Source organism: Mytilus edulis, chromosome 9, assembly GCF_963676685.1.
Source record: "Mytilus edulis chromosome 9, xbMytEdul2.2, whole genome shotgun sequence".
Taxonomy (NCBI): domain Eukaryota; kingdom Metazoa; phylum Mollusca; class Bivalvia; order Mytilida; family Mytilidae; genus Mytilus; species Mytilus edulis.
This window is the reverse complement of record NC_092352.1, coordinates 50,133,765-50,145,817: the sequence shown is the minus strand read 5'-3', so window position 1 is coordinate 50,145,817 and position 12,053 is coordinate 50,133,765. Positions and strand designations below refer to the sequence as shown.

The window sequence follows — 12,053 nt, the reverse complement described above, 5'->3', positions numbered from 1 at the left end:
TTGACAATATACAATCACATTTATCAATCACATTTATCAATATACACTACAGCAAGTAAGTAATTTGGTGTTGAATGCCAGTAGATCAGAATTTGTTAATTGAACTTTACCTGTTTAAGGGGCACTAGCTGCCAAATTCATGTTCTTCATCGATTTTAATAAAATTCACATAACGTGTATATAGTGTTGAATTGTTTATTAAAATGTTGCGCACAATCTTGCCTGATATGCATAAAACCATTATATTTCATGACACTGCATGAAAAAGAAATTGACTTATCGCATAATACCAGAACCAGAGACATATATATTGTATCTAATATCTCTGCCAGAACTAAAAAATAAACTACAGTAAGTCCACATACACATAAGAGGGTATGGATGTTAAATAACAGAATAGAGAACAAAGGACAAAGAAAAAAAAAGGAATAAAGAATAGTGAAAGAAAGAGAATAATGGAAAAAAGTGTAAGTTATTAAAAATATAACTAAAACAAGAATGTGTCCTACACGGATGCCCCACTCGCACTATCATTTTCTATGTTCAGTGGACCGTGAAATTGGGGTAAGAACTCTAATTTGACATTAAAATTAGAAAGATCATACCATAAGGAACATATATACTAAGTTTCAGGTTGATTGGACTTCAACTTCATCAAAAACTACCTCGACCAAAAACTTTAACCTGAAACAGGACGAACGAACGGACGAACGAACGGAGGCACAGACCAGAAAACATAATGCCCCTCTACTATCGTAGGTGGGGCATAAAAAGAAGACAGAAAAAAAGACACCCCTCCGAGACGAGCCTTACATGCACTGTTATTACCCAAGGTTAATTTTACGGCGGCTCATTTTATTTTGGCTTAGAAATAAACATAATTGACAAGTTTCCTTCCCCTGCATTCTCGATCCCACATGTAAATAGCACGGTGATTTCAAAAAGACATTGATACATCATTACAACACTTGCCGTCAGTATTTGAATATATTGATTAAGAAGGTATAGAAGATTAATGCACGCACACTATTATCCACCACTGGCCTAAATAGTTAGTCCGCAAACAACGAGGGTCATAAAAACCCGGCATGGTGTGAATCTGAAAGCTTCCCACTATCCATTTCTACCCATAGAAAACTTTTGCCTTTCATTTATCAAAAATGAAATATGTTGATATTAATGGTATATAAGAATTATTGGGGAATTCAAACCATTCCTATTGTAAGTGATAAAACTAAATTTATATCAGGGTGATTGAAATGAGGGGAAAAAAAAGGGGGAATCAGGAGTTCAGGGCCCCCTGTTTGGGAAAAGAATTGGTTGATTATATATGGAATCACTGAGTCATGGCAGGAGCAGACCCCTCTTAGGCAGTCGGTGGGCCCCACTTATGAAAAATTCTGGATCCACCACTGTGGTCATGGTGGTCTTCAGTTGTATCATCTTTTAAAAAAAAAATTACACCTGTATAGTGTATATTCTTTAGTGTAAATCAAGGGAAAATACTGTGAACTATCTGTGCATTGGGGCTTATTAAAAGGTATTTCGGGGGGAAGAAAGAAGGGAGGGTGAGTCCATGGGAGGTAATCCCCACCCCTTTCAATTTGAGAATATGCTATTATCTGGTAAACGGTCCAGATCCCCATCCCTAAACCATATATATTCTTGAATGGGACGATAAAACAAATCAAATGAAATTAAAAGGAGGTCTTTGGGGGTTACCCCACTCTGTTCAATTTGAGAATGTGCTATTATCTTGTGAACGATCCAGATCCCCACCCCTAAACCATATATATTCTTGTCGGGGACAATAAAATAATAATGAAATAAAATAAAAGTGAAGTCCCACCCCCTCTAGTTTGAAAACTTGTAAACGGTCAAGATCCCCACCCCTAAACCATATTTATATATTCTTGTATAGAACAATAAAACAAATCAAAGGAAATATAGGGAGAGTCCATGGGGTTCACCCCCACCCCCACATGTTTGAGAAACTTTTAAATGGTTGAGATTCCCTGTCATCCAGTGGTTAGGTGAAAAAATTTCAGGATCCCTGATCCCCACCGTCAAACCATATATATTCTTGTATGAGACAATAAAACAAATCAAATGAATATAGGATCATCCCCTTTGTCTTGGGTTGGGAACCCCCCTTTTTAAAATTGCTGGATCCGCCCCGGCATACCATCTAGCTAGCTATAAAGGCTTTAAAAATATGAAATCAAACAAGGAAATTAACAGTGTAGGCAACTGTTTTGAATTAAAAAAAAAGTCTTTTACATATATATAACAATGTTAAATTTTTTGTGCATTTATTTTTGCTTATCGTATTTTCAATAATAGACAAAATTGCATGATTGAATATTGTTATTTAAGAAAAATCAGCATACATGATATAAAATGGGAAGTGGAAACTGGGAATTTGACAAAGAGACAACAACCCAACCAAAGAGCAGACAACGGCCGAAGGTCACCTATGGGTCTTCAATGCAGTGAGAAAAATTCGGCACTGGTCTTCAGCTCATAAATATGTATTAGAAATGAAAACGAGATACAGCTTTCAGTTGTATTAATAAAAACCTCACAATAAGTTCTGAATATCAGAATATACAGTATTGCAAGATTCTCTCAAAATGTACACATAGAGCTGAAAAACTGTCAGTGACTGTAAAATTAATCATGCTTACATTAAAGTCCATGGAATCCATCTTAATATGCATACTCTCGTACAAAGGAATATAAGTATGCAATAGACATCAAGTTTTCAAAAATAAGAGTATCTATGCCATTAATTTACGACAAGATCTTAATCAAGTAATAATTTCGGTTTGTTTAAATATTTCGGAGGTTAGTATGACCTCCTCTTTGGTGATGATGTTTTCGTTTTAAAGTTGGGAAAATTGTTTGTACATGTACCAACAAAAATAAAAACACAAATTCAATCTAGAATTATGTTTTTATCATTTTTTTATGTTTAGGTTGTCAGCAAGATGAAAAGGACAAGTATGCAGTTCAAAATTCAAAATGTGGATAAGTTGAGGTTCTAGGTCTTACCTTTGCAGATTTTCATATTTTGCATGAATGAATTCAAAGGTTATATGATGGACAGCAGAGAAAGAAAAAAACAACTTTTCAATTATCCTGCTCCTGGATAAATGTAAAACATCTTGTTTTTCGGTAAGTTTTATGCTCTGTTTTGATAGTGTTAGTGCATTCATCTTTCCAGTCTTTCCTCTAAATTGTAAGTTTTTGGTGAGTGTTCACCATGAATTTCAGTAAGTAACTTGTGGATTTACATGTATATACTCAAAATTTAGTACTAATATTAATGGGATTTTAGCATGACATCCTGCCAAATGCTTGTTAATCATGTTTATGTTCCAGAACAAACAAGTATTTGGACTGTACGCATACAGTCTGCCCAATTTTAAGAAGTTTGTCAAGTTTATTGCAAACAAATGTACAGTACAGATCAACATAACTGAAATCTTTAATAGATTAATACAAAAAGTTTAATTGCAGTTAAAATAAAAACACAGGTTTGGTTGAGCTGGTACCAGACAGTACAAGTATACTTAAATGGTCTGACTGTACACATATGGTGGGACTGTAAGTTCTGGACCATAAAAGTAAGATCCGAATACTGATATGGTCTGGAACATTTATACATGTCTTAAAATTAATATCAAACACATTGGTGTTTTTGAACTTGGTAATAAGTTATGTGATAGAACTATAATGTTTTGGGATATCAAAATCAAAAATATCCCATTTTTACTTTTAATAAAGAAGAAGATTATTGATGTATGTTTAAATGTATATTAAAATGAGACAGCAAGCCAACAACACAAAAAAAAAAAGGATAAAACATACATATTTTGTTTGTATCAATGTTATAATTTCCAATATGTTCAAGGTATTTTTTCATTGAAATAAAACACAAATTGAAATCTGTCTGAACTTCAAAAGCTTAAAGAAATATTGTTTCTGTTGTCTGCATTTTGTATAATATATTGCAAATTCTTGTGAATAATGGAAAGTTATTATAGTTGTCTAAAGTTTAACTTTTAACATTGATCTTTATACTGTAAAATTCATAAATTATTGCGTGCATTTATTATTGCGATTCTGTCATTTTAGACTTAAATGCGATTTTAAATTTTACGATTTTGAAAAATCCTGTTTAATCCATATAAAATATTTCATAATACGAGTTTAAATTATTGCGTGTACAACTCCGTTGCATTTTTCGCAATAAAAAAAAACTTGCATTAATTCTGAATTTACAGTATATATATATATTATGTATATAACTTGGGAAAATACCCAAATTTTATAAAGAAGAATAAATTAATTGATTGTTATATGGTATTAGAATAGGAAGATGTGGTATATTGCTAATTTGACAACCCTCCATCAGAGACCAAAGGATGTAGGCCGTTAGCAACTGATGACACTGGACAACCTTTAACAATCAGTAAAATCCATACAGCATAGCTATTTTTATTGAAAATCATATTATTGCTACATGTATGAAAACAATTTTGTATAATCCATTACTTTAGATTTTATTGGTTCTTTTTCAGAAGGATTGAAATTCACCACCTAAAATAAATGGAGAAAACATAGAAACAAGACCAGAATAAATTCAAAGAAAAAAGTTGGATCAGTTATTATTTTCATCACTCAGTCAATGATTTGAAGTTCTTTTAAATTCAAAAAAATATTGAAACCACAATAATGTCAAAGTTCTGTGCTGAATGTCCAAAAAGTGGACTATACCATCAATCAATGCTGGATGATAAGAAACTATTTATGTTTTGTGTTGAGGGATATTGTGAAAAAAATAGATTTACTTAAATAGCTACTAGTATGTTAAGCCTAACAATAGAGTTTTTATTGATTTCAAATGGCAAATAATTGTGTTTCAAGAAAGTATTCTATAATTCATGAATAAACATATATTGATACTTACATTATCTGCTTTGTTGTTTAAAAGTTTAGTTTTGAACAGTTAAAGAACAATATGCTAAATTAACATTTCCCAAGAAAAAAAGATATTCAATTAAAAAGATTCATCTTATAATAATTTACTACCAAATAGAATACATTGTAACATACACATTACTGTTTATTCATATCTATATATTTACAATTAGAATCCCATAGGATTTTAATTTGTCCCATGGGATATTAAAAATCCCATGGGATAATAAAAATCCCATGGGATTTTTTTTGTCCCATGGGACAACAAATATCCCATGGGACTACAATAATCCCATGGGACAAAAAAAAATCCCATGGGATTTAACCAAAATCCCATGGGATAATGGTAAATCCCATGGGATTTTGCCCTGTCCCATGGGATATTGAAAATCCCATGTTTTTATAATTCAAATTGCAAAATAAATATGAAAGTAACTGTAGAAAACCAATGAAATTATTGAATCCCATGTAATTCTGCACATTTTGGTTATATACATGATATTGTAGCTCTTGTTTGAGGCGGCGGCGGATTTGCAAATGAGTGTTTTGCAAATTAAAAGTGTCCAGTGTTTTTATTTCGTCATGTTCGCAAATGTTATTTGATGTTAATCTGAACTACCATGTATCGCAAAATGGCGATCAATTGTGTTTGTATGCTGGTTAGACATATCTTAAATATGTAAATAGTATGTGACAAAACTCATATTAAATATTGTAAAAAGTAAAAACACAAAAATACTGAACGCAGACAAACATTCGGAAAATCAAATCAAATGTCCATAATCACATGGCAAAACCATATGACAAACACATCAAAATTGAATGGACAAGAACTGTCATATTCTACTAAATCAATAAAACTGAAGATATTTGTATGAGTCGATGTATTTTTTCTAGAAATAAAACAAACGTGTAAAATAATAAAATAAGAGCTGGCTTTCTAATTTGGTTTGAAACATTTCACGTGACAGAGTTTTTTCAAGGAGCTACATAAGTTAATACAGTTTGATTTCTGTCGCAATACAAAGTAGCGATATGTCCCCGTATTACCAAACTTGATTTCGTATTAATGTATGTCTTACAATGGCCGGCAAACAGCATGGGTTTCATTGATTAACAAAAAAATGAATAAGTATTTACCTAAAAATCCTAATGATCAATGTGAATGTACAATACCTCGATGATGACGACGACGATGACGAAAATGAAGATGACAATGATGATGAAGATGACGAGGAGGAGGAGGTAAAACTTCTACTGGTGGTGTTTATAATGAGTCAATTTATTATTTGAAAGAAGACCAAAATGTAACGAATTGATTTTGCTTTTTTTATTTTTTTTATTTTTTTTTTTTGCTGTTTTTCTTGAACAAAATTGTTACCGTCTTTTTATCATGTATTCGTGTATGCATTTGCTGTTTATTATCTACTCAAAATACAGCAATCGATATAAGAGTGAGGAATTACGTTATGCCCTTCATCCATTTTAGTACTCTTTTTGTGGAAAATTTTCATCAATATACTAATTGATATCATGTAATTATCTATTGTGACATTTTATTCCTAGATAAGGAAATTGACATTACAGCCATCTCTGCTGAAAATGTTACAGAAAAAGACTTGAAAAGTAAGTTGCAAACAATTATCATCTAATTGACGAGAATGTTATTGTTAATTTTGAAATTATGATATACTGAATGTCTTCATGTAATTATGTCCGAAATAAAATCAAATACAACAGATCTGATCGAATACATACAACGAAAGGTTATTAAAACTGAAAAAAGGAACATATCGTGTAAAAACTATAATCATTTCATGATTGAAAAGAGCAAATCAACATGTATGATTGATGAATGCAAACCAACGATTTATTAATGATTTTGTGTGATTTTTCAAAGAAACAAACAAATCAATCGTTTAACCTGTTTACATACAACAAAGTATTCAATCATATGATTGGCCTGTTCAAGCATTATTCATGTTATTGGTAAGGTCATTTAAATAAGATACAAGATATTTGGAAAGAACGCAGTTAAACCATGAAGCTGCGAGCGGGATTATATGGAATTTTTATCATATGTTAAATCAAGGTAATGAAAATGAGTAATATTATTTTCTTGGATTTATTGTTTTACATAAAGTAGATTATCTGCATGTGATGAGTCTTGATAATGATCACCGGGTAGAAATTAGTCATCATTCGTTCACACAGAAGCTGAACATGTGTAGTTATGGATTGAATGATCTTGATGCTGAGGTTGTCTGTAGATCTTTAAACAAATCCTACATAAGAATAGCAACGGTTATTGACAATACCCGATAGAATAACAGACCTTGTCTTATTCCTTGCACGGGGATGGCCATGAAACAATTGTATACAAATGCAATGTCACAAAAGATATAACAGATTGCAATACAACAAAAGTAGCTGGTTCATTGTGTTGTGAAGATTTGAAATGCTTGTCAATTAAAAAAATAATGTCAGGAGGTTTGTTCTTCTGTTTAAAATATATTGTTCTAAATACCGTTATAAATTTGAAGTATATACTCATTAGAAAGTAGAATTAAAAAATAAGACAAAAAACAAAAACCAATGTCCGTATCTTGTTTTTCTTTATAAATAATGAAACCAAAATTTGATGGGATTTGTTTTCCTCTAGAATTGTCCTTCATGTAATATAGGCTCCTTTATCATTTATATAAAACTTTAAACTAAAAGTAAAACAGTTATGAAATCAAAAGTAGTGTTAAGTGGATAGCACTACTGGCATATATAGAACTAGAGGCGTCAGAATAACTGACAAGAGGTAAAAAACAACACAAAAAGATTGAACATCTTCATCTGATTATAGAAATAATTTGATAAATTATGTACCAGTGGCAATAAAACTGGCAATTGCATGTCAATTTCTTCATAAAAAGTTACCAACTCTAGTATTAACCCAGTTTCCAATACAGGTAGATTTCAGTAAGCTTAACTCATTTCCGGTACATGCAAAAGCTATGACCCTTGATTAATCTTTTAACAAAATGCTTGGAGTCAATTACGACAATTTCAAGATTAATGGTTATACTACATTCCAATGCAACTTTTATGTAACATTATTTTTCATTGGCTAAAAGTTACCGTCACATCCAAGGTTGACCAGTTGTAACTAAGGACGAACCATCCATTTTGAATTGATGGATAAAAAAATGTTCGATTACTACAATATTATCAAAAATAAAACAACACTTACCTATAAGACGTCATTTTAATGTGATTTTATCCAAATTTGAATCGTGGAAGTAACAAAATAACCTTCAATTTGTATGACGTCATGTATATCCATTACGTTTTTGCGCCAAAATCATTCATTTAATTTCGTGGACTGTACTGTAGTTGAAGCATTGTCACTGTCAAATTTGATTTAACGGTCGCAAAAACCCGTTTTACTGTCTCCTCTGCGCATCGCCAGAAAAACTGCATTTGCGACGTTTTCAAAACTTCAACTACAATTCTAGTACTCTTATTCCTTAATAATGCCTCCTACATGTGCATGTACAGTGTGAGCTCCGAATCAGCATTGTTGTCTAGCATTCACCATTTTGAATTTATATCCCATCAAAATGTTATTCTTTCAAATGTTTATGTTATATTATGTATCTTTTGCAGCCGTCATTTCCTATTGTTATGATTATTTTTCCTTTGAACTTTATTTTCAGCATAAATTTCTAAATTTGTTTTAGGCACAGAACAATCAACGACATATGTAGTAAATCCAACTTTAGTTAATTTTACGTCTGTTGACGCCGGATCCTCAATCTTAGGTATATAATACATAACCTTACTTGGTGTATCATATGCACGAGATAATGTTCAAGTTTGTGTTCGATTATAATTTCCTTTTTACTCTCAATTTGAGTTCAAATTTTCTCTTACAGTACGTAAATCTAGATGATTTGAATATTGTCAAAACCGTGCTCTTAAACGTTGTGATCGCGATCGAATATCAACGTCTTAAACAATGAACTTTTAATCAATAAAAAGACGCTATAATCAACAATTTGTTGCACATAATGAAATCATCCTTAGTTCTGTTTTATCTTAAATTAACGGATTGACCAGCAATACTTGTCGATGTTCTCTGTAATTTAGGTCCATAAGTAAGAACAAGCAACCCATGTACAACATGTAGCTATCGTGTTTAGCTTTGGTTTAAGTAAACTAGTCCATGTTTATGCAATGTGCAGTGACCAAGTATTGTTATTCTTAAATTTAACTTAAAACTAATTTCAAATGACACATATATTTTCTACATTTCAAGGAGTGACTATACCAGTGGCGATTTTGGTAGTGATTTGCATCATCATTGTTATTTGGATCATCCGACGAAGGTACGGTACACATTTCTTGTGAGGTCATTTATATCGTTATAAACAAACTATATGCATAATATTATGAAGATTCAGATATCAAGAATTCTCCGCAAGTTTTAATGCCCTCGTTACTATATGAAGCTGAATATTTAGTCATTTAAAAATAGATTTTTTTTCCTTTCCGTAGTGGGTTCTATTTCTATTTTCTATTTTTAAATCTTAATAGAGGGATCGTTCCATTTGATTCTTGAAATATCCCCTTTTACGTTTTCGTTCTTGATTATATTCTATTGATACAAATAAATAGGTCACAAAGAGAAATATTCGATTTGCATAAGTGGACAACGCGAATTTAAAATCACTTAATTAATTGGTAACAAAATAAAACTACATGTAGAATACTATGAATGTTATCGAATATTTAAGTTTTGATTATATTCACATTAGAAAAAGTGAATATTAAACAGACTGTGAGCAGCCGGTTTGATGTTGAATACCGAATAACGAATAACAAACCGGCTGCTAACTTCACATACATCAACTGTATGCCGCTATGGCCTTTTACAGCTGACTGCTGTGCAGAATGGACTTTGCTCAGTGATGACAGACGTACGGTGACTTATAGTTGCACATTTCTGTGTTATTTGATCTCTTGTGAAAAGAAGTTCCATTGACAATCAAACATCTTCTTTTTATATATACAGCTATTCCATTGCAGGTATAGATACATTAACGATGACAAGGACAATAAAGAATCTTTTACAACTAAAGGAGAAGAAAGTAGAAATCAACAGATTAGTTCATATGAATGTACAAATGTTGCTAGGAGATTATCTGACCACACTTACAACCTACTCGGAAGTGTACCATTGAATGACATGTCTATATACATTAATACCCAGAATAAAAATAATGAACATCTAACCAGAAATGTTGAAAACAGTAAATTACAAGAAACTGGTTTCTATGAAAGTACAAATGTTGCTTCGATATTTTCTGACCACACTTACGACCCGCTTGAATCTGCAGATTACTTCAACATGACAAACGTATCTGTTCCTTCTGCGAAATAATGTTATTTTATTAAAGGGAATGTGTACTTCGATGTTATAACGAAAATTTACTCTGTTGATAATATTTGTGCGGTTACTGGGGTTTTAACAAATTTTGATGTGAAGAAAGAAGTAGTTGCACCTATTTTAGTTTCTCAAGCATTTTTTTAACAGTGACGGAAACGTTGTTTTATTTGCAGTTACAAAAACGTTGCAAATGCAAATAATACATCGCAGCAGATTTAGGGTTTTTAACGTGACGTTCCCACATAGTTCCTAACCTAATCACCATACACAATACATAGGTGACATTAAATCTTTCCGAGATGAAGTTGATTATAAAAGTATGTGGAATAAATGTCCAAAATGTATAGATTGGGAGTATAAAACGGCGAAAATATTAACATATTACTAATTTAAATTACAAATTCCTAGAAGTTATTCCAACCAAATGTGGCTTATTACTGTGATTATTTCCTTCAAAACATATAGATACATATGTGTATAAAAGGTTCAATAATTCCTTTCTTGGTCTCCTAGTTCATTCTTTTGAGTAAATATTGTCTGATATATGAGTAATAACAAATTTGCATGTCTCCATGGTGTTATTGTTTTTTTTTGTCGTTCTGAAACTTTTTAATACAAATTGTTAGACAAAATGATTTCTAATGGAAAAAAATGTAGAATATTGGGAATACCGAATAATTCCTCTTACGAATTACATATACAATAAATGAACGCTTTGGTATTGTCGCAAATAAGAAATGATTCAGGATAAACATGTACATACGACTTTATCAAAGTACTAATATCGTTACGAATTGGTAAGTTTCCTTGTTCATATTCATCTTTAATAAAACCACATCACATTGACGACCAAAGAGACACTACTTAAGAATAAAATGATTCGTTTTGTTTTGTTCAGAGTGTAAATGCATTAACCGAAGTATATTTTACTTGTTTTATTATACGCTCATTGTTTGTCATCAACTTTCTCTTCGATTGAACGAATCGGATTTGTTGTTTCATTTATTTAAGAGATAGTATGTACTGCGGGGATTAAAGGGCATACGATACAGTTTTGATCCCGTATTTACATTTTGATAAATATTTCCATATATACTACTTTTTACCTGTTTAAATCAAATATGTCATAAAAACTATACCTTCATGTGCTACCTTTTGAGTAAAATGAGGTCGAAATTTTGTATATTTGCTCAAAATTCGGATTTGTGGCCGTAATTTCCCTTTCGAAAGAAAGACGTAACTTTTTTGTTTTAAAAGATAAACACAAACAGTTTTTTTGTTAAAATAATATGTAATGTCTGTATGTTGTGAGTATCCTAAATATTTATGCATTTTTTATTCAGAAATAACTCATATTTATCAAATGTTCATGAATTGAGAAAAAGCGACATATTTTGCTGTATATTTATCAAAATTAAAAACAATTGCACTTTTTACGTTTTCATGGAAATTGCCACAAATAATCTTCTTACGTAAACAAACCAAAATGCTATTTTAAAAAAGAGGGGTCCATGAACTCGTTTTCAAGTTTAATAAGTTTGTATGATAAAAATTAGTCGAATACTGAATCTTTCCCCAATAAGTCATAGTTTGACGTCGCGAAAATAACAATTTATGTTAGCAACGT

At 31.3% G+C, this 12,053-nt stretch overlaps 1 long non-coding RNA gene across 1 annotated transcript; it reads left to right on the top strand.

The window, feature by feature from the left end:
- Window positions 1-543: 543 nt before the first annotated feature.
- Window positions 544-4,976, top strand: LOC139488529 (uncharacterized). The gene is made up of 3 exons (XR_011656023.1): window positions 544-1,002; window positions 2,979-3,177; window positions 4,587-4,976. It is a non-coding gene; the product is annotated as an uncharacterized lncRNA (long non-coding RNA).
- Window positions 4,977-12,053: the final 7,077 nt, after the last annotated feature.